Source organism: Podarcis erhardii, assembly GCF_964252035.2.
Source record: "Podarcis erhardii genome assembly, chromosome: 2".
In the NCBI taxonomy this organism is placed as follows: domain Eukaryota; kingdom Metazoa; phylum Chordata; class Lepidosauria; order Squamata; family Lacertidae; genus Podarcis; species Podarcis erhardii.
The window spans coordinates 76,023,437-76,044,906 of NC_138498.1; the positions used below are offsets into that span (position 1 = coordinate 76,023,437).

At 44.3% G+C, this 21,470-nt stretch overlaps 2 long non-coding RNA genes across 2 annotated transcripts in view; both read left to right on the top strand.

The window, feature by feature from the left end:
- The window catches only part of LOC309333772, a 79,804-nt gene that overhangs the window by 11,950 nt on the left and 46,384 nt on the right, over window positions 1-21,470 (top strand). The window lies entirely within an intron of this gene.
- Window positions 14,771-16,742, top strand: LOC309333801. Its single transcript, XR_014152694.1, has 2 exons — window positions 14,771-15,408; window positions 16,321-16,742. It is a non-coding gene; the product is annotated as an uncharacterized lncRNA (long non-coding RNA).

A 21,470-nucleotide genomic window follows, 5' to 3' on the forward strand; every position in this document is an offset into this window, starting at 1 on the left:
GTTGCATCCAACAAAGTTCTGATCTGAGCAGACTTAAGTTAGTCATGCCCACTAATTTCACTGGATCTACTCTGACTAACATTAGATACCAGATTATGAGGATGATGATGATAATACGGAAAAGGGTAGCAGCAAAAATGCAAATGGCAGCACACGGAAGGACACACGAAGGCAAAATTCTGCTTTCTTGCTTCTGAGATATTTAAAGGGCATTTGCTTCCCTCCTTGCCTTATTGTCACCTTCCATTTTGTGTGTGTCAAAATTTGTCCTTTTCTCCATTTGAACAAGGCTTCCAATTTCTTTATATAAAAAAGGCTTCTTGACTCTGCTGTTCATATATCACACTGTCAGAAAAGGAGGAGGTTATGATATTTGTATCTGATGAGCTTGTGTAGTGAGTTCACAATACATTTCTCATCTATGGATGCAATGTCATGAGCCAGATGCACAGTTTGCCCATCTCCATTTGGCCTTGCATGTGCTAGATACTTCTTATCATTGGGGAGCCACCTCGAAAGAAGATCTGATCATGCTCCTAGCAAGGCCTGAGGGTGTTGACAAGGAAGAGGAACAAGAGGAGAAGGTAGTCTTTCAATGAAAGGAAGGAAGGAGGGTGTGAAACCACTTTATTGAATCGTTATTCCTTGGGTAATAAGCATGCTCACTGCAACTCTTGCTTATTGTGTAAATCAATAAACTAGTATTACTTCATGTATCTACTAAAGTAGACTCCATTCTAAAAAAGCATGTCCCATAATACATTTGTGAGTCTTTAAGATAACACAAGACTCTTCATTGTTTTTGCATTTAACTTGCAGGAGAGAACTGGAAGAATAAAACTTCCATTTGTGGTAGCTGCTCAGGCAGACACTTTTTGAAACTGGGCATGAGATCATTGTGGTTTACTGCTGATGATAATACTGCACTCTGGTTGGTCTCTTGGGATTCACAGAAAGCACACCTCTTAGCTGTAGATGTGCGTGAGAAAAGTTTGTTTTAAATAACCTACAGGTGTACGTTTTGGGCTGTGCAACCAATCAGGCTGAATTCCAAACCAAATCGGAATAATTTGGACTGAATTGGGGCTCTTGTGGATTGGCAGTCCTGGATCACCTTGGAAAAAAAGGAGGGGGGAAGATATTAAACATGCAGTGGGGCGGTGAGCAAGGAGAAGAAGATGACGCAGGTGAGACTCTCTGTCTGCATCATAGATTACTTTGCCTCCACCCTGCCTGATCCCAAGGTTGTATAAGGTCCAAATTTAGTTTGAGGCTTGGAGCAATCAGGCCTGAATCGAGGCCCAATCAGGACCACCAAATTCAGCCTTGCCTGAACCCAATTGGTGCTTTGTACATGCTGTGTACATGTTCTTAGTATAGAGGTGCCAAAGATAAGATCCATCTATACTTTAATTAATAGTTTTAAATCCTTCCAACTCTACAAGTCTATGACTATGAAAATACGCCATTGGTTTTCAGCCCCCTCCCATACAAATTGTTAATTGTAACTGGAAACAATTTCAATCAAATTTAAACACACCTAGGCCTGAATGGTTGTGTTTATCAATATCTTTCAGTTCCATAGAGGGACCAGTTCCTTTTACTATATTGTAATGTTGTTGCAAAGTGCTGTTAACACAGTTCTTGCATGAAAATTATAATATAGGATGGCCTTTAACATCTCCATCTCTATTTATCTGCTGGGAAGCTCCCATGAATCTGTTCATTTTGAGAGGACTTCTGTGTAGGAGAACACCTTGGAGGGTTGTGTGGAAGAGTCCCCTTATATCAGGGGTGCTGAGCATTTTTCAGCCCAAGGGCCCCCCTACTCGCACCTCTCTGTCCCCCATCTAGACAAGCAAGAGGCATATCAGAGTTCAGGTACACATTTCAGCCAGGCAAAAACACTTGGGGTGAGAAGCAGGGTCAGTGCAGGATGAGGCCTGGGAATTGTTCCAAGGGTCAGATAGAGGTTTGGAGGACCATATTTGGGCTTAGCACTGGGGTTCCCCACTCCTGTTGTATGTCATTGATTCTCTGATTTCTGGTGGTGATGCCTTAGCACTCTTTTGAAAAAGACATGGAATTGTTTGCAATTAGTGTTTGGGGTAGGATCATGTCAACACTTTAGCCCATACTGGTGCCACCTGAGTTCCTACTTTTTTTGTCAGTTGGTTTAAAGATGGTTGTGAACTATTCATATCACCCGAAGACGAGCAAGGTTGAAAAGTCTAAATAAATAAGTGTACGGTAAGAGTAGGAGTCAATGTAATTAAGTTTCTGTAGGGTTATAAGGGGATAAATTCTGCAATGCAATGGTTATTGAGCTAATGCTCTAACACAGTTGAACAATTAGGGTGTGTGCTCCTATTATTTTACTTAAGCAAAGTATAATACCACACCCCAAAGTAATGTTGCAAGTTCTTGAGAACTAGCAATGTCTGGCCAGCATGTCCACACACGTTTATACTTGTTAAAATACCATCCTCCTCCTGTCTCTTTGGCCCATGAGAACATGTTTAGTGACCCACTTGTTGGTTAGGTTCCATATATTTTATTGCCTTTCCAGACTGTTTTTCTGTTTCCTTAAGCTGTCACATTAGTGATGATTAAGAAAACAAAACAGAGAATTTAGTGTTGTAAATCACGACATAGCTTGTTTGGAAGTTTCTTAATGTGAAGATTTGGACTGGCGATGACAGTAATGGCCTGACCCCATTGTTTGATCAAGCAAATGACTGCTTAGAATAAGGTATACCGGCTACTGCACCAAAATAAGGGCAAAAATTATAAAGTTATTAGCAAGGGACTGATTTCCTGGCACAAATATTTAAGATAACAAGAACTGCTTTGTGGGAGCACACCATTTCGCTCAGCATTTTGTCTCCAGCAATGGACAGCTGGATTCCTCTGGGATCTTCATGAGCAAAGTATAGGAGTACTATGGTAATAAACCTGGCTTACTAGCAGCACTTGTGAAAAGGATCTAGGGGTCTTGGTGGACCACAAGCTCAGTGTGAGTCAACAGTGTGATACAGCAGCAAAAAAAAAAAAAAAAAAAGCTGACACTTCAAGGCTGCATCAACTGAACTGTAGTGTCCAGATCAAGGGAAGTAATGACCACTCTCTGCATCAAATGGAGGGCGCCCTTTGTGTGCCCGTGTGCAGCATCCCTAATCCTACGTGACTCCTGGCAGAGTCCTCCTGGACTGCCTCTATTTTGCCTTAGTCAGACCACAGCTGGAATACAGCGTCCAATTCTGGGATGCGGACAAGCTGGAACATGTGCAACTAGGATGATGAAGGGTCTAGAAGCCAAGCCTTATGAGGAACGGTTGAAGGAGCTGGGTATGTTTAGCATGGAAAAGAGAAGACGAGAGGAGATATGATAACCATCTTCAAATATCTCAAGGGCTGTCACATGGAAGAGGGAACATGCTTGTTTTCTTCTGCTCTGGAAGGTACCAGAGCCAATGGCTTCAAATTACAAGAAAGGAGATTCTAACTAAACATTCAGAAAAAGCTTTCTGACAGTAAGAGCTGTGTGACAGTGGAACAGTCTCCCTTGGGAGGTTGTGGGCTCTCCTTCCTTGGAAGTTTTTAAGCAGAGGTTGGATGGCCATCTGTCATGGATGCTTTAGCTGAGATTCCTGCATTGCAGGGAGTTGGACTAGATGAGCCTTACGGGCCCTTCCAGCTCTAAGATTCTATGATTCTATGAATTACGCACTGTACTCCAAGTGTGGATGGACATCTTCATAGAGTTGTCCACCATGATCCCATAGTCTTGTTCCTGGTCAGACATTGCCTGTTCAGACCCCATGAACATATATGTGACAGTTATTAAGCTAGCTTCCTGTAATTTTCAGGAACCCCTCTGGATCCCTTTTTAAAAAAATGGTGTTAGATTGGCCATTTTCCAGTCCTCTGGTATGAAGACTAATCTGAGTGACATGTTACATATTTTTGTACATATATCAAATTCCACATTTGAGGTTTTTTTTTTTTTTGAGAAATCTCAAGTGGATGCCGCCTGGAACCGGAGACTTGGCAGTTTTTATTTTGTCTATTAGACCTAGAGCTTTGTTTCTTATCGCCACTATTTGCCTCAGTTCCTCATACTCCCTTCCTGCAAAGTTTAGTTAGGCACAGCATTCTGCCATATATCTTCTGCAGTGAAGACAGACACAAATAATTTATTTAGGTTTTCTGCAATCCCCTTATCTTCTATTAGCACATATTTGACTCCCTTGTCATCCAAGGGTCCAACTGCTTCCCTATCTGTTCTCTTGTGTCGCCCCCCCCCCCCACTCCATATTTCACACTGCACTATTTGCAAGTTCAACTTTCAATAACAGCAGATTTAGCTGTGCTTTAAAACTGGGCTTATGCTTTATCTATTATGAAAGCTTCCCCCTCCCTCTCTCTAAGGAATATTTATTGATGGGCAGCTATATAAATTTAAATTAAATGCATAGCCCGAATTAAATATTTGTTCACCTTTTTTCTCTAAACTAGTTTTCCTAGTCTCACGTCATTTTACTGATTTGGTTGATGCCCCTGACTTCTGCTATATTTTCTGTCATTTCTTTTCATGGTTATATAATGACCCAAAGGCTTTAGCCGGCGCATGTTGAGATGATGCTTCACGGTGCCCTTGATCCTTTCAGTTGCCCTCTCTGTAACTTTTGAATGCCTATGAAGCTGTATCAGTCTATTAGTCTATTGTCCAGTGTTCTTTTGACCATCTGTACCTTTCCAAGATCCAAAGTTCTTTCTTAGCCCTGTAGCTCTTTACCTGGAGAAGTCTGGAAATGAACACAGGGTCTTATGCACAGGGCTCTATCACCAAGCCCACTTTTTGGTACCTTTTGGAACAAAATAACCAGAAACGTACACTACTCTAATTTTTCTGCGCTGTAGATTTCTTCGATAATGACATTATATTTATTTCTGCTCTCTTTCATTGTGATAACCTTTAATACTGGGTTCGCCTTATGCAAGGAGTTCTCTAATATGTAGCTCTCCCGTTTTGCATAACTGGCAACAATAAAATGTGTTGTGGACTAAGCCATAGCTCCTATTGCAGAATAGCATTTTATCTTTGTGCTTTAAAAACTAATGTACGTTCCTAATTATATAACTTCTTGTTCCTATGAATGATTTCCTCACAGCACTGTTTGCAGAAGCTAGCAATTTACTTTTAAACTGAAACTAGTCTTCAGCTGTGGAATGCATTGTAAGAAAATCAGCAGAGTCCTGAATTTGTAAGTCCAGGAGAAGCTTCTTCTGAGATGTAAATGGATGAAACTTCATTAGAATTGAGGTGTAAGGTTTTGACACCTTACACAGAAAAAAAAGAAAAAGAAGAACCCAGAAGAAATACAAAAGGGAGAATTACTCCTGCTCCTGTGAGTCTCCTGGTTAGCCTTCATTTGGCACTGCTCCATGAACACCTTCGGTCAGAGGACAAAGGGTCATTGGGAACTTGCACTTCCTAACTCCCAAGAAGAATGTCACATCAAAGGGAAAACCAACCTGGCACTCTACCCATTGCCCAGAGAAGGTCTGCTCCATCTGCCAACTGCCCTGGGATTGCACAGCAGATGAGAAGCTCGCTCTGGCCTTTGCCATCAGCAGAGGACTAAGGGCTGCTGTGTGTGTACGTGTGTAGTTCTGCTTGCGTGTGTTTTCTCTGTTTTGTACTGTTTCAGTCTGCCTTGTTGGTTCAGTTCAGAAAGCCAGAGTTGTATAAAACTTCCAAATGAATAAATCAAGCAGGTGTGCCTGTAGCCAGGCTCATGTTCCATTTCTTAACTGGGATCACCACTTTCAGTCATTTCAAATGCACTGCACTCTTTAGGAAGGTACACACTGGTGGAGGAAAAATCAACCCACAACCCTGAGTATGCTGGTGAACATCATCACGTCAAGGGTCCTTCTGTTGCATGTATGGCTTGTTGGACATTCACTGTCAATAGTGCCTTCAGGTTTTGCTCCTGGCATTAGGCAGAATGAGGGAGAGGCAGCCACCTCAAGCAGCTGATTTTGGGTGTCACAAAAGAGATGAAAATTATTAGGTATTTTTTTTATACTGTTGGGGAAGTGTTTGTGGATTTTATTTCTGTCTCAGGTGCTCAAATCAGTTTGCTGGCCTTTAGGACTATAACCACCCCGCCCCCCCCCGGTGTGTGTGTGTGTGTGTGTGTGTGTGTGTGTGTAGGCCCCATTTGCTGGTCTGCCTCAGGCAGCTGAGTGCCCTAGGCTGGTCCTTTCTAATTTGTGTTCCTTCTCCAGAACAAATACACACAACAAATTTCACACCTGGCAATGTATATTACATGCACACTTTCTCCCCCTGAAATACTGAATACTGAAAAAGTATTGGAGTGAGCCAATATTTTATATGGCAATGCATTACAATGTTTTTTTCTCCCTTCTGCAGTAAGAGTGTAAAATGTGAGTGGCAGCCGTGCCTTATTGAATACCCATGATAAATGTGCTTATGAGCTCTGTTTGGGCTACAGATCTCTAGTGCATGTGAATGATGCGCCTCTGCCATTCATACTTCCAGCTTGCTTTGGGAAGCATCACCCCATTGTGAGCACAATTGTTGAATGAAGTGTAGAGCTTGCAGGTACAACCAGCAAGAAGGAAGAGTAGCTTTTGCGTCCCAATATAAAGCCCTGCATTGGTTTGAGGTGTGTTGCAGGAGATTTTTTACCCTACATTCGTAAGGGGACTGTATTGCTTTAAAGGACCATTTAATGAGGATTTTTTGGGAAAGTTTGGGGAGCCTTTCCTATAAATTACTAGTAAGCTCACTGAAATGTCTGACGCTGGAGCCTGGCATTCATGTGTGATCAGCCACGTGAATGAAGAACTCCAGGGATCAAAAAAAGAATCACAGGAACAGTTTGTGAATTATTTACAGGCTCTCTAAAATCAGTCGCTGAATAATTGAACATGATGAACAAAGTCATTAAAAAAGTGCAGATTCTCTTAGTAAATTTATGAATGGAAAAAGCAAATGGATAAAGCTGTTTAATAAATCACTTGGTGCAAGCAGTTGAACCAGTTCTGGTTCCACTTCTACGAGAGAGAAGGGGTGGCGGTGAGTTGTTTCAGTTGAGTTGTCCAGTGCCAATGGATAATTAAGAAAACTTGTTGTTTATTGCTTTTAAAAAGAATCACACTTCAGAAGGTGAAGTTGCTTTAAACATAGTTCTTGAGTACTTCTCTGACACCTTCAGAAAATGCTTATTAGTTGGAAGAACACCAGCTTTTTCCAGTAGCCAAGTGACTGACAGTACCAGCAGTGTGGTTTGAGTTGGCCCAGAAGCAAAATGGAGGCCAATGCAGATGAGTTATGATTTGTGCAGTGTGTTCTCTTTGGCTGGTCCCTGTGAAAAGTCACTCTCTTCTCTCAGTTTTACGCTAGATGTTGCTAATGTGTGAGACAAAATGGGACTAGCACTTCAGGGTTAGCATCTGCTAGTAGAGGCTCATTCCAAAACAGTACCCACCCATCCAGTAAGTTCATTCAATGAAAACTAATATTAAAAGCCACTCATTGCATGTATACAATACATGGCACATGAACCTACCCAGCAGAATAACATTTCTCATTACTCTGGGTTGTTTGGATCTGCTGCTGGGACGATCATTTATTGTAATAACATCAAGTAGGTCATTGGGTGAGGAAACTTGAAATATGCTTAAAGATGCCTGTGGGGAAGGGAAGATGTTTGGAATATGTAAGAGTTGCATGCTAGAAGGAGCTGACCTCTTCTGAAGCCAGGCACAAGGAAGTGTGTCACTGACTCAAAGCAAAAAGAAATGGCTAGAAAGAGATACATCTGACGGGGATGGATGAATCCATTTCGGTTTTTCCATTTGTCATTTTCCCAATCTTAAATTTAGTTCTCCATGTTTCTACATCAGTTTGCCAATCTGCCTTTAAAACATCCTGGTGGGAAATTCACCAGAATTTTAGAGCGAATATATTTTTACATGTCATTTCCCCCAATGTGCATGCTTTTGCAAGCTATTTCCCTTAATATAATGCATTTCCGTATGTTATGTTCACTAATTATGTACAAAAACCACAGAGCCTAGGACTTGCAGATCAGAAGGTCAGCGGTTCGAATCCCCGCGACGGGGTGAGCTCCCGTTGCTCAGTCCCTGCTCCTGCCAACCTAGTAATTCAAAAGCACGTCAAAGTGCAAGCAGGAAGGTAAACGGTGTTTCTGTGCACTGCTCTGGTTCGCCAGAAGCGGCTTAGTCATGCTGGCCACATGACCCGGAAGCTGTACGCCGGCTCCCTCGGCCAGTAAAGCAAGATGAGCGCTGCAACCCCAGAGTCGGTCACGACTGGACCTAATGGTCAGGGGTCCCTTTGCCTTTACCTATATGAGTTTTTCTATACATTACTTAGCTGGAGAACTGCATTTGATGGCTGTGTTTCAGTTCGCATATTGATTTGGAAAGTGCAAATCAGGTAGCCTTTAAATGTGAACAGGACAGAATTTCTCCCCCTTGTCTAATCAGACACCACTCTTGTAGAGATATCTCAGCCTGGATTTCTTTGCAAGTGCTGTTTCCGTTGCAAGGCAGACTTTCTGCATTCCTCACTTGACCACGATCTGCACAGAGAAACATCCCATAACTCTTGTGAATGAGTTCATCTTGTGTTTGTCTCCCCCACACCATGCCCTGGAGAAGTTTTGAGAGAACTTTGCACAACTCTCTCCCCACAGCATGTTTTGGAAACATCTCTTGATCCACTGAGAGCCAGTGTGGTGTAATGGTTAAGAGTGGTGGATTCGTAATCTGGGGAACTGGGTTCGTGTCTCCGCTCCTCCACATGCAGCTGCTGGGTGACCTTGGGCCAGTCACACTTCTCTGAAGTCTCTCAGCCCCACTCACCTCACAGAGTGTTTGTTGTGGGGGAGGAAGGGAAAGGAGAATGTTAGCCGCTTTGAGACTCCTTTGGGTAGTGATAAAGCGGGATATCAAATCCAAACTCTTCTTCTTCTTCTTCTTCTTCTTCTGGGTTTGGAATATGTATTATGATTCTTGTGCCCATGGGCTTCCCCTCCTCATTTATATTTTTAAGTAGTACACTGATCTTCCCCTTTCAGCTGAAGAGAACTTCAGAAAATGAAGCAAGTGTAAACTAATGAAAGGGAGGAGGAGGAGAAACAACAGCTTCAGAGATTTTATTACATGGTTAGAAGGAAACTCTCACTCACTTTTATGTAAAGAATCCAGCTCCATTTCCTCAGAACAACACTCTGATTCTATGGATAGGCAATGCATCTCTCTATGAGTCTGTAGCATTTTCCATTCTTTAAAATGTTACTGATTTGGGGCTTAAGTTTTAAAATGCAAAAAGCTTTTTCATTCCTGTTGCAACTCGCTGGGCACAGTGGACATGGCCTCATAGGCTTGACAGCATATACAAATACCCTTCTTGTCATTTGTTACCAAGCACGTATTATATATAAACTTTTTATTGCATTCCGTTTCTTTACCCAAGAGTAAACAGGCCTTCATTGAACCAAGTAGTGAAAACTTGCAGGGCTGCCTTCTTCATAGCAATGACCCACCATTTCATTTGTTTGTTTCCCCTGCTGAATTTAGTTTTGGATGGTATTCAGCTCGCTCCCTCCAGAATGGCAGTACAGTGGTTAAGTACTTAATTCGTTCTGGAGGTCCGTACTTAACCTGAAACTGTTCTTAACCTGAAGCACCACTTTAGCTAATGGGGCCTCCTGCTGCTGCCGCGCCGCCGGAGCCCGATTTCTGTTCTCGTCGAAGTTCTTAACCTGAAGCACTTTTTCTGGGTTAGCAGAGTCTTTAACCTGAAGCTTATGTAACCTGAAGCGTATGTAACGTGAGGTACCACTGTACACATATTCACCCCCCCACACTTTATATACCAATATAATGCAAAAATATCACATCATATTTGGTTTGGTTTCTTTGATGTACAATATTCCCTTTTGTGTCATTAAGCTTATTTTCATAATGCATAGGGAGAATGTGAAGGGCAGTACATTGTTTCATCTCAACCTATCAAGTCTCTCCAGGAAAGTTCTTAGGAAGCTGCTGGTGAAGTCCCATTTTCACTGATTCTGGAATGTAGAATGAACCTGTGCCACCATCTAATGAACTCATCCTCTATGTTGGTTTTTCTGGTTGCTTGTACTGGCTTTGCCAATCTTTCTATCAAGGCATATTGCTGTGTTAAATTTTCCCATTCATCCTCCATCTTCAGTTTTCCAATTTCTTGCTGTTCGCTTTCTAGCTGCAGCTAACAGCGTTGATAACATGTCTTTATATGGTGCATCTGAGTTTTGATCAACAAATGTAGCTGAGATTTTACTGGCTCATTTCTTTCAGTGTGTGATCAGAAATTTACAACAATAAAATCAGTTAGAGAGGAGCTAGATCCCTTGTTTGCAAAAGGAGATTAAACAGGACATAAACTGCAACATCTCTTTGATTTCTGCAAGGGAGACTGAATGGTAATCTAGCATGAATGGGAAACTTTGATCCACCAGATTTCAATGCACATACTCAAGTGGGGCCTTTACATAGTTTGGATGCCGCTGGGAAGGAAGAAGCTTCAGCTGGAGCCAAATAAAGGGACATTGCAAGGAATTCTGTGCAAGGATTTATAATAAGAAGGATAGCATATGCTGGTGATTTTTGTGAGTACTTCCATGAAGTCTTCTGCCAAAGCTGGAAATATCTTATAAAAGCCACTAGGTTTTTTTTGTTTTTTTAAAGCAGTAATAGTTTTCACACATTCCTTAAATTTTCTTAGTAAAGTGCAGTTGGACTGTTTCTGGTGTACCAGATTGAACTGGGTGTGTGTAAATACTGTGCATGGCTTGCTGTTGTTGTTTGGGTGGGCAATAACCAATAAAAACATTCACCCTAGGGTCACAACACAACAATAGAACGCAACAATAAAACAAAATAAAAAAATTCCTTCCAGTAGCACCTTAAAGACCAACTGAGTTAGTTCTTTAGTTAGTTAGTTAGTTAGTTAGTTAGTGAGTTAGTTAGTTAGTTTGTTTTGACCATGGCAGACCAACACGGCTACCTATCTGTAACAATAAAACAGTTTAAAACAAATGACAGTCACAAGAACATCTTGAAAAATGCATCCCAAGTGTCAAAGATCATGGTGAAGAGTTGTATTTTCAGCATACAGTGAAAGCTGTATAGTGAAGGGGCCAGATTCACCTCTGTGGGGAGGGATTCCTACAACTTAGGGGCTGCCACAGACAGTGGGAGAGCTTCAGGCTCCGGCACCTGGGGGTGGGGGTGGGGGTGGGGGAGAGCAGGCGGGGGTAGGGCCGGGGCTGGCACGTGTCCTGGGGGGTGGGGCGCCCAGCATGGGCAGGGGGGCAGCCACGATGGCACCCCACTGGGATCGTGCTGCTAGGGGTGGTGCGCTCTCCCCTTCCTCCACCAGTGGTCACAGAGAGTGCCATCTCTGCCCACCCTGAGCTTCTGAGAGCAGAGGAACTACCAAAAGCACCCCCCTCTGCTGATCTTAAACACCCAAGAAGTTAATGGATGGATATTGGTATTTTCCTGGTGCCATGTCTGCAAGCTGCCTTGGGTTTGTTTGTTTTTTAAAAAAAGATTGCTTTTTTAGTTCTCCCTCAGCCCTGGTTTTCCAGCCCGGATAAGAGTTTGATGCTGGTCTTTTGCTTAGCAGGTTGAAGAATCATAGTGCACCTTGGATTCCTGTATCCCTTTTTCTTTCTTTCAGGAGCCAAATGAGTAATGAGGTCAAATTGCTGTATTGTTACAGGGGTCCCCCCCCCATTCTTTGATAGAGTGGCACCCTCCACCTGGTGACCTGCTCTGCCTTCTCACTTTTGGGTTTCAAAGAAAGAGGTGCAGGTGCTGCATCCGCGCTCTGCCAGGTAGCCTGTGGTGGTGTTTTGGCGGCAGCCCAAGCAACACCTGCCAACTGCTGGCAGTGAGCAGGATCTCTGGAGGCACCGTTTGTTCTGTCTTCATGTTTGTGATCAAAGGAAGAGGCTCTACATCATTACTGTGATGAAAGGGAGGGAGGGCTGGATGTGGCACTTCCAAATATTTCTAGAGGTGGCAGGGAAGAATAAAAGAGAAGGAGAAAGAAATCCTAATGATCGTCAGGAAAAGGGATGTAAGAAGGTGCTGTTCTCTGCTCTGGCCTGTATTCATCACATGCATCACTTTTCCCATAGTTCGTCTTCCACTGAAAACTACATTATTTGTCCACTGTGGCAAAATTGCATAATGTAATGAATTACATTGTCGTCACGCTATTCTACCCCATTCATCTGAATGCAAAGAAAACACAATACAGATGGGGGGAAACATAATAAATTACATATAATCTTGGAATGAAAGCAGCAACACAGTGAATGTCGATTGTATTTACTGGATTGATTTCCGTTCCGTGGGACGGATAAGCGAACACCAGCCATTCAGTGCAAAAGCCAGCCTGTCATTGGTGACATCTCCCTTGAAGACAACCAGAATGCCAGTTGGCTATACACTATGTTTCAAGTACGAATCTCAGCATCGCCATTTTCAAAGGGAAGCCAAAGACAAAATAGACTGCAATATGACAGCTGTCTTAAGAGTCTGAGATGTGGAAGGAAAGTTGGGGTGTGTTCTGTGCGCACATGCATGTATGTGTTCCAAGTACCATTCCAAATTTCATGTTCAATCCTGAGCTCATCCTCCACATAGTGACGAATCCACCTTTGGAAGTGCCTCTGGGCAAGAAGAAGACAAGATACCCTCCGTGGGCCCCCCTCCCGGGAGTGCTATGCTGCTAGTTCCCCTGGAGCTCTCAGGAGCATATGATCCCATTAACCAGGGCATCGTTCCGGGTTGGTTGTCAGGGATGGGCATAAGAGACACCATTTTGTGGTGGAGCTGAATCTTCCTAGATGAGCATTCTCAAAAGTTGGTCCTTCAGCTCTACCCTGTGACAATTGACGTAAGAGGTTCAACAGGGGTTGGTATTGTCCACCATGCCTTTGAACATCTACATCAGGGGTCGGCAAGGCTTACCGAGCATGGGCCAGATCACTCCTGTGGAGATCCTCTGTGGGCCCGACCGGTGCAGCGTGACACTGGAAATCGCGTCTGCGCATGTCCGTGGCGCCGGAAATAGCTTCTGCGCATGCCCAGATGCAGAAAACCATGCCTATGCAGAAGCGATTTCCGGTGTCTGCGCATGTGCAGAAGCGATTTCCAGAGCTGCAGAAGATTCGAGTCCCTGCGCCAGTTTAGTGCAATGCGCAGGGACTCGCCAAGCGGGAGGCTCGGTTCAGGGGTGGTTCGTGGACTGGTTAAACAGCCTCCGTGGGCCACTTCCTGGCCCATGGGCCTTAGGCTGCCAACCCCTGATCTACATGAAACCACTGGGGGAAACCATCTGGAGGTCTGGGCTGCAGTATCACCTGTATGTGGTTGACAGTCAGTTCTATCTCTCATTTCTGTTTTCCAATCCCAGGGAGGCCGTAGAACTCCTAAACCGAGCAAACAAATTCTAGTCCAGATGGAAGTTCTGTGGGTGGAGGCAGGGTTGCGTGTTCCAGAAGGAAGTTTACATCTAGTCTAGGATGGCGTGGCACTTTCTCTGAAAGAACAAGTATGCGGTTAGGGATTTCTCTTGAACTCTGCATTAACTTGTGGCAGTGGTGAGCAGGAGTTCATTTCTTCAGCTTCAGCATCAGTCAAACTGAGCCACGGTAAACTATACCAAGTCATGTCTAGGCTTGACTACTGTAATGACCGCTCCCCACATCAAATGGGGGGGCGCCTTTTGCGTGGTCACGCGCAGCCCCCCGGATCCCAGTGCAGCTCCTGGTAGTATGGGCTGGCTTCGCCCTCCCCAGGCTGGATACCTGGAGGTCTCCACCTACCTCAGCCAATCACCCAATCCCGCCTGGGGAGGTGTTGCCAAGGGATCGGCCAGGTAGGGGGAGGGACCTCTCTGCCCAATGTGCTCTATGTGTGGCTGCCTTTAAAGATGGCTTGGAAACTTCAGCTGATTCAAGATGTGGCTGCCAAGATGGGAGCAAGGTGGTCAGATCTTGTAACACCCTTATTACGCTTGTTGTATTGGTTGCTGGTGAGTTTCTGAGCCCAATTTAAATTGCGGGCTTTAACCTTGAAAATCCTGAAGTTGTTTGAAGGGCTGCCTGTACCCCTGCCAACCTACCCACACATTAAGATCAACAATTGATCCCACACTTCATTTGCCTGCTACCTAGGAAAGTAGAATTGGCAGGCGAAAGGGAGAGGGCCTTTTCAATGGTGACCCCGCAGCTGTGGAATGTGGAACTCTGAGCCTCAGGAAGATCACTACACTTCAGTGTTCTAGAAAGGGTCTGGTAACTTAAATAATTGCTCTGTAAATTGTGAAACCAGGTTGGGATGGTTTATCTGTTATCTGGTTTACTGCTGATGGTTAATAGCGCTGAGGTACTTTTCCATTTCTATTTTGTATTGCTGCAGTGGCGTAGCGTGGGGGGTGCAGGGGGGGCCGGCGGCACCGGGCGCAACATCTGGGGTTAGGGCAAATCCACGGGTTAGGGGGCGCAAATCCACGGGTTAGGGGGCGCAAATTACTTTCCTTGCCCCGGGTGCTGACAACCCACGCTACGCCACTGTATTGCTGTTGTAGTTTGAAATCTTTAATGACGTCAGCTGCCTTGGGAAGCTTTGATTGGAAAGGCAGTCTCTCAATAAAAGTTAAATCAATAAGTGGCCCCTGTCCCTTGTCCTTTTTACCACCGCCATTTTCTGGGGCAGAACAAGAGACATATGAAGAAGGAAGATGCTGAGCTGCAGAGGAAGAGCTCTTGCCTGCGCACCTCCTGTTGGTGTGTGAGACCTTGGCAGATGCCCAACTTTGCCTTTGACCTTTGACACCTGCCCAGTCTCCATATCCATTTTCAAGTGAGCCAGGACAGTGAGGGAGGCCTCTCAAAGGCTGTGCCTTCCTAGCTGATTTGTTTCTCTCTCTGTTCCAACACGACCTTCAAGGCCTCAGGGCAGTTGCAAGAACCTCAATCTCACCTCCGCAACAATAACAATCCTGCAAAGCAGGTTAGATTTTGGTTCATCCTTGACTCCTGGTTCACACGTTGGATGGGTCCAAGCAAGTGTACATCAGGGGGCGACTGGGACTGCTCATGTGTGTGGACAGGGGAAGCAAGTTCATTGGTTGTAAAGAGCCAAGAAAGAGTAAGACCTCTGCAGTAGCAGCTATGGGAATACCCTTGGAAGGGAAGGAAACAGATCACGGCCGCCACAGAACTGAGGTGTGGTGCCCTTGGCTTTGCTGCCAAGACAGGTGGAGGACGGAGAGAAAAAGTAAGTGCATGTGGGCGGTGAGAAGGAAATGGGGCACTATAACCAAGAGGAGGGCAAGTGGGTGGGTGGCTATAAAACCATGTGAGTATGACGCATGGAAAGATATTGGGACACTTAGTCTACATGTCAATGCCCAGCATCAGTATATACTGTTTAGTTCTTTGTGTTGTCCCCTTTTTGGGAGAAAGGGAATGAAAAATAAAGGGTAGGGTATTCTAGGGGAAAGAGGAGCTTGTGTGAACTTAGGGCAGAAAAAAAGCAAGTGCATTGTCCCACAAAGCATAATGAATGTAAGGAACTCACTGTTCTAAGAGGTGATGGTGGTTTAGACATGTGCTGTGCTGAAAATTGCTCCTGATTTTTTTTAAATAACCATTCTCCATTGATAAGAAAACAAGTTACATTTCAAAATTATCAAAGGGGATAGAAACTGCAAACCACATTGCCAGTCGTCTGTACCCTGCAGCCTTCCTGGGTGACCACATTTCAATTTAAGCCCAGAAGAACTTGTGAAGAAACAGATCAGGAAGTGCAGCCAGCAAGGGAGGCTGCAGGTTGCAGGGGCATGCGGAGGGCACCCGGTGGCAGTGGGGGGTGGCAGCCCCCTTAATATGGGGGGGGGGGCTGGGACAAGCAAGCATGGATGACCCTGCATCTCCCTAAGCATTGTGGGTTGTGGCCATGGGGCCGTAGCTCAGTGATGTTGCTCATGCATTGCATGCAGTAGATCCCAGGTTCAGACCCAGACACTTCCAGTTAAAAGGATCAGGTAGCAGGTCCCTAGGAAGTCACTGTCAATCAAAGTACAGTTGGTACTACTGGCTAGGTGGCTTAAACAGCCTGACTGAGTAAAGGCAACTTCCAATGAGTTCCTAGTATTTGTTGCAAACAGAAACTCTTTCTTTATCTCAGCCAGAAGCTTCTCTTCATGACTTCCCAGAAGCTGATATGGAACAGTTTTCTTGGAAAGGGATGTCAAGCACCCTCCATTTTCCTTGTATCTTGAGCCATAATCACCAATAGGCACTGGCTGCCAGAACAATAAAGTCAATGAGAGCTTTTCTGAACAAGTAGGAAGAGGTTGCTGAATTCCATTACCTCTCCCAAACAACTGCACATTATCCCTTTATATTGCTTTATGGCTGCTGATTGATTGTTCCATTGTTTGGCTCCTTTCTCTATTGCTCATTTGGTTTTTATTATTTACTGTGTATATTTTAAACTGATTCTTCTTCACTTCTCTGTTAGCTGCTGCAGACATTTGTGGGTTTGTGTTTTCGTAACTGAGAGGTGGAACAGAAGTGTTTTAAATAAAGTCAAAAATAAATTTTCAATTATCCTATGACTGTGGTGACAATGGAAACTTTTCCACGGAGGGATTTGGCTCGGGTTCAGCCTGGATCATTCAGAGTCTGGTGTGTTCTGTGGCGCTATTTCTTCTCCAGAACAGAAGGACGTTTCGAGATGTTAAGTGCACTAATAATGGCAGGAACTGTAGTTGGGCTGATTAACGATGATGACAGTATTTAATGTAAAAGGCTCTCTAAATCCTTCTGTACAACAGCACTAATTACTTTGCGGTCCGATGTGCTGCACTATCAGAGCTAATGAGACCACATAAATCCAGATAATTATTCCTCTATTATGGTTTATCTATGACCTTAAATGTGTACTCTATCCATAGGATTGCACCCCACTAATATTATTCCATCCTGTTTTCCCTAGCATGTTAGTGTGCTTATGTTGAATGGATCCTGAGAAAAGAGAAAGACTTAAAGCTCCCACTGCAAGTACCTTGTCAATAATTTGTACAGAAAGACCTGTGTGGCTGTTTGTTTCTGAAGACTGCTGTTATCACATCCCAAGAAACAATCTGAGGTGCCCCATGGATTTTGTCTTGCACCCCTTGTTTCCTGCCAATCCAATGCATATCAATCAATTCTGAGACGCAGGAGATAATCATGGCAGCCCCATAGCCGTGCCCCCAAAATGAATCTAAGAATCTAAACATCTGTATGTGTGTACAGTGGTACCTCGGGTTAAGTACTTAATTCATTCCGGAGGTCCGTTCTTAACCTGAAACTGTTCTTAACCTGAAGCACCACTTTAGCTAATGGGGCCTCCTGCCGGTGCCGCACCACCAGAGCACAATTTCTGTTCTCATCCTGAAGCAAAGTTCTTAACCTAAGGTACTACTTCTGGGTTAGCGGAGTCTGTAACCTGAAGCATATGTAACGCAAGGTACCACTGTAGCAGTAGCAGTACACAGCACAATGCCGAATCTATTAGAATCAGCTGGCAGTTACAGACAAGGATAGTGCCAAGCTTCAGGAGACCCATGGCAAGGTGCCACAGATGCCCCCTGCCATTCACTCACCCGCTGTTGCTTTTGCGGTGGCAGCAACACACTTACCACCCTCCTTGCTGGCCCCAGGGCAGCGTTTTAACATTGGATAGGTGGCCGTTTCATTTTTGATTCCTGTCCTCTGTAACTGCCTGCCGTTTTAATTTGTCCAAAATGCAATACCCTGCTCTAGATCTGTAAAATGTGTTGATGGAACTGCAAACAGTGGGTTGCTCCCGTTCAAAAGTGGCACCACAGCCCGCCCAATGCTTGATACAATGGAGGGTGGGAAAGTGGCACAGCCAGGTTGGGTTCCTGGGGGGCCCTTCTGAGCTGCTGGGGGGTCCTTGGGCAGTGCCTGGCTTTGTTGACTTCTGGCGCTAGGCCTAGTTATAGAATAGTGAGCTGGCAAAGGAGGGGTGTCGCGGTTAGCATGTTAGATTTGGGCTGGGGAGAGCTGGGCTCACATCACTGGTTGGCCATGAAGTTGCCATGAGCTTACTACGTTCGTCAAAAAGCCCCACTTCCAGATGCAACAGGTTCTGCAGCGAAAAAGGAACCTTAGATCAGGACAGAAGCACTGGCTTAATCACCAGTAAAATCTATGCAATGTAAGCCTGTCTGAATGAGGCAATTTACAGAACGACAACATTGGGTTGTCACTTGCATACAGGGCAATTTCGTAATCTTCGAAACCATTTTTTAAAAATATGCTGCATGCTTTTTTTTTTTTAAAAAAAGAATTTATCTGGGTCTAAACAGTATGAAGACGTTGGAAAGAGGAAGAAAACTCAACCCAGAGCACATGTGCATGTGCACGATAAGTGGTGTTTACACGGACTTCCTCAATGTGAAAGATGCATTATCATTTATCTGGGCACACTCTCCACTGGTTAGTCTCCACTGCGTTCAAACTATACCAAACAGCCTGAAATGGCCTTGGGGAAACCTAAGCTTGTTCACTTCTGATCTTAATGGGTATAGCCTAGTTAAAATGACCACAGCAGTCAACATTTTTGAAACAGCTAGAAAACATCTGGAGCTTCTAGCTACCCCAGCAAAAACAGTTCATAGTTGTCACCATCAGAGCAGATCTGTTCGTCCTTTGCTTTTGGCATTTCCCCTTTCAACGAAGTCCTCAGGGCAGCTAAGGAAACCACCAGTCCCTTTTCCTGGGGAACTTTTGGGATTGTAGCTCTGTGAGGGGAATAGGGGCCTCCTAACAGCTCTCAGCATGCCTTAACAAACTACACTTCCCAGGATTCTCGGGGAAAAGTCATGACTTCCCCCAGTAACTAAGATCAATGATGTGGTGCAGCCGTGTTCTCCTCATCTTAGGCCTGAGGGTGGGGGCAGAAGGGGCAAATGGTTGCTCTTGCCCTTTCTTCCTATCTCACTCTAGTTTTCCTTGCCATTGTGTTCCAAGAGTGGTGTTAAGGAATCGGTGCTTGGAGTTGGGAATAGAATGGATGAAGGAAAAGGAAATGAAACTTAATACAGACAAAACAGAGATGCTCATGGCCCATATACCTGTGGCTCAGAGAGTGGATGTTCAACCTGTTTTAGATGGGATAGTACTGCCCTTGAGGAATCAGGTTCTCTCTCTCTCTCTCCTTCCTCTTTGCTGTCACTTTCCAAGCGAATCCCCCCGCCCCATTTATTTCTACTTTTGGCTGGCACTTGGCCTATCCATTGGCTGATTTTAACTGGATAGCTTTAATCTCTGCTGCCATATATATATTGCTTTGTTCTGTCTCTACTTCATATTACTTTCTTTTCTTTTCTGATTCTTCTGTGTATTTTTTTATAAATATATCTTTTACCTTTCAATGAATTATTCATTGTTAGCCACCTTGGGCAATATTTCTCAGAGAGGTAGGATGTAATTGCTTTTAACAAACAAATAAGCTTGAAAGAAATAATATTCCTACGTGCAAGCTAACAACGGGGTATTTATAAAGATACAATTTTTCTAATTCACATGGAATCAGAAGTGGGGCCCTCTGGTTTAGTCCCATCTCTTTGTCACTCACAATTGCAAACTGGGCATACTTTATGTGGCAAAGTTGGTAAAAAGCAGCGGTGTCACCAAAAAAGGAACTCTTTGGGGACCATAAGTTGCAGCTTGATTTTCACACCAGTTAGTTCCTCTTGTGATACAGAACACCCTTTTGACCCTTCAAAATGCAATTGTTCAAGAAAGACACCAAATACTAAGTGGACAATGACTCAACACCACCAAAAGAGCCATTTTCCTGCCCACAAAGGACTGGTCTTTGCCAGTGCTGTATTCCTAGAAAAAGAGCTGTCAGAGACCACCATGAGCTCCTCCCTTGTTCTCTGAGAATGGCATTGGCACTCACTTGGAAAAAAAGCCCTGGATACTGTAGCTTACCTGACCCCAAAGTGGCACGGAATTGGTTCGAACCAGGACCTCATGACTTTTGATCTGCCAAGGTGAGCATTGTCCATCAGCATTCATATGCTGGGATCTGCCAGACCACTCCAAGCAGGGAACAAAAACAGAGTATCAAGCCTCTGTAGCCACCATACATGCCTGGTGAGCTCCATTTGGCCTGGTCAGTCACAGTTTGAGTAGCCCTGGTTTGAAAGGCTGGTGCTGCCTGCTCACTTATTCCCATGCCCCCTTCCCTGTTTCTCTGATGCAAATTTATTTTCCATGGGAAACCGGTTTGAGATGATCTAGCAGACAATAGCAGAACAAGGCCGATGGATGAAAGAACAGGAGGCAAGGGAGGCGGGGGATGACGGCAGCGTCTCAAGGCTATAAACCGTTTGCAGGAATGCAATAAACTCCACCTGTAGACAAAACACTATCCATGTGTTTACTCCAAGATCTGGAGTTTTATCGCTTCCACATTTGTTTCACGGCCTGTTATGGTCTGTGTTTGAAGTGAGGGAGGAAATGAATACCTGGTGACTTGACATATTTCCACCCTGCCTCTCACGCTGGAAGACAACAACACATCACATTCATGGAGTTGCAGTAAATGGAGAAACTCTCTCACTCCATTAAATCAATTTCCTTGTGCTTCAGTCTAGAATCACATGTTCACCAGAACCATGGAACGTTTTGGCTTTGGGCACTTTGCTAGGCATAAAAAATAATTCAGCTGAAGTGGCTCTCCCAGCAAGAAAGAGTGGGATGCTTTGAAATGAAGGAAATCCAAGAACCTCCATATGGTGGTTTGCACTAAGATATATACAATGAATTGCCATTAATTTCAACGGCATTTGCTTCCTTAAGTTTACCTACAGTGGACTAAGAAAAAATTCACCTGTGTAGCAGAGAGAGAGGAGAGAGGAAAAAATCTCTGGTAGTCTCTCTTAGCCTCACCAGTTTTCCACCCTGAGCTACAGCCTCTCACACGCAATGCTTCATGGTTCTGACTGGAATCTTGGATCGTGAACATGAGGCTAATAAACAACAGATGTGAAACTGTCTTTGGGATTTGGTCTCCTAAACATCATTTCCTTCTCAGGTAAACCAGTCCGTCAAATCCTGGCCAAATACATTGAGTGTGTTTGTTTGTTTTAGTATTTGAAAAGCCACAAATAATAAACCACCTATGCACATGCCCCAGTTTGTTCCATGGGACTTCTTTTTCAGTAAATGGAGATAGGATTGCTGCCTGAGCACTTGCAGAGATGGACCTTGGGGTCTCAAATTTCAGCGGCACCCTGTGCGACACCAAAA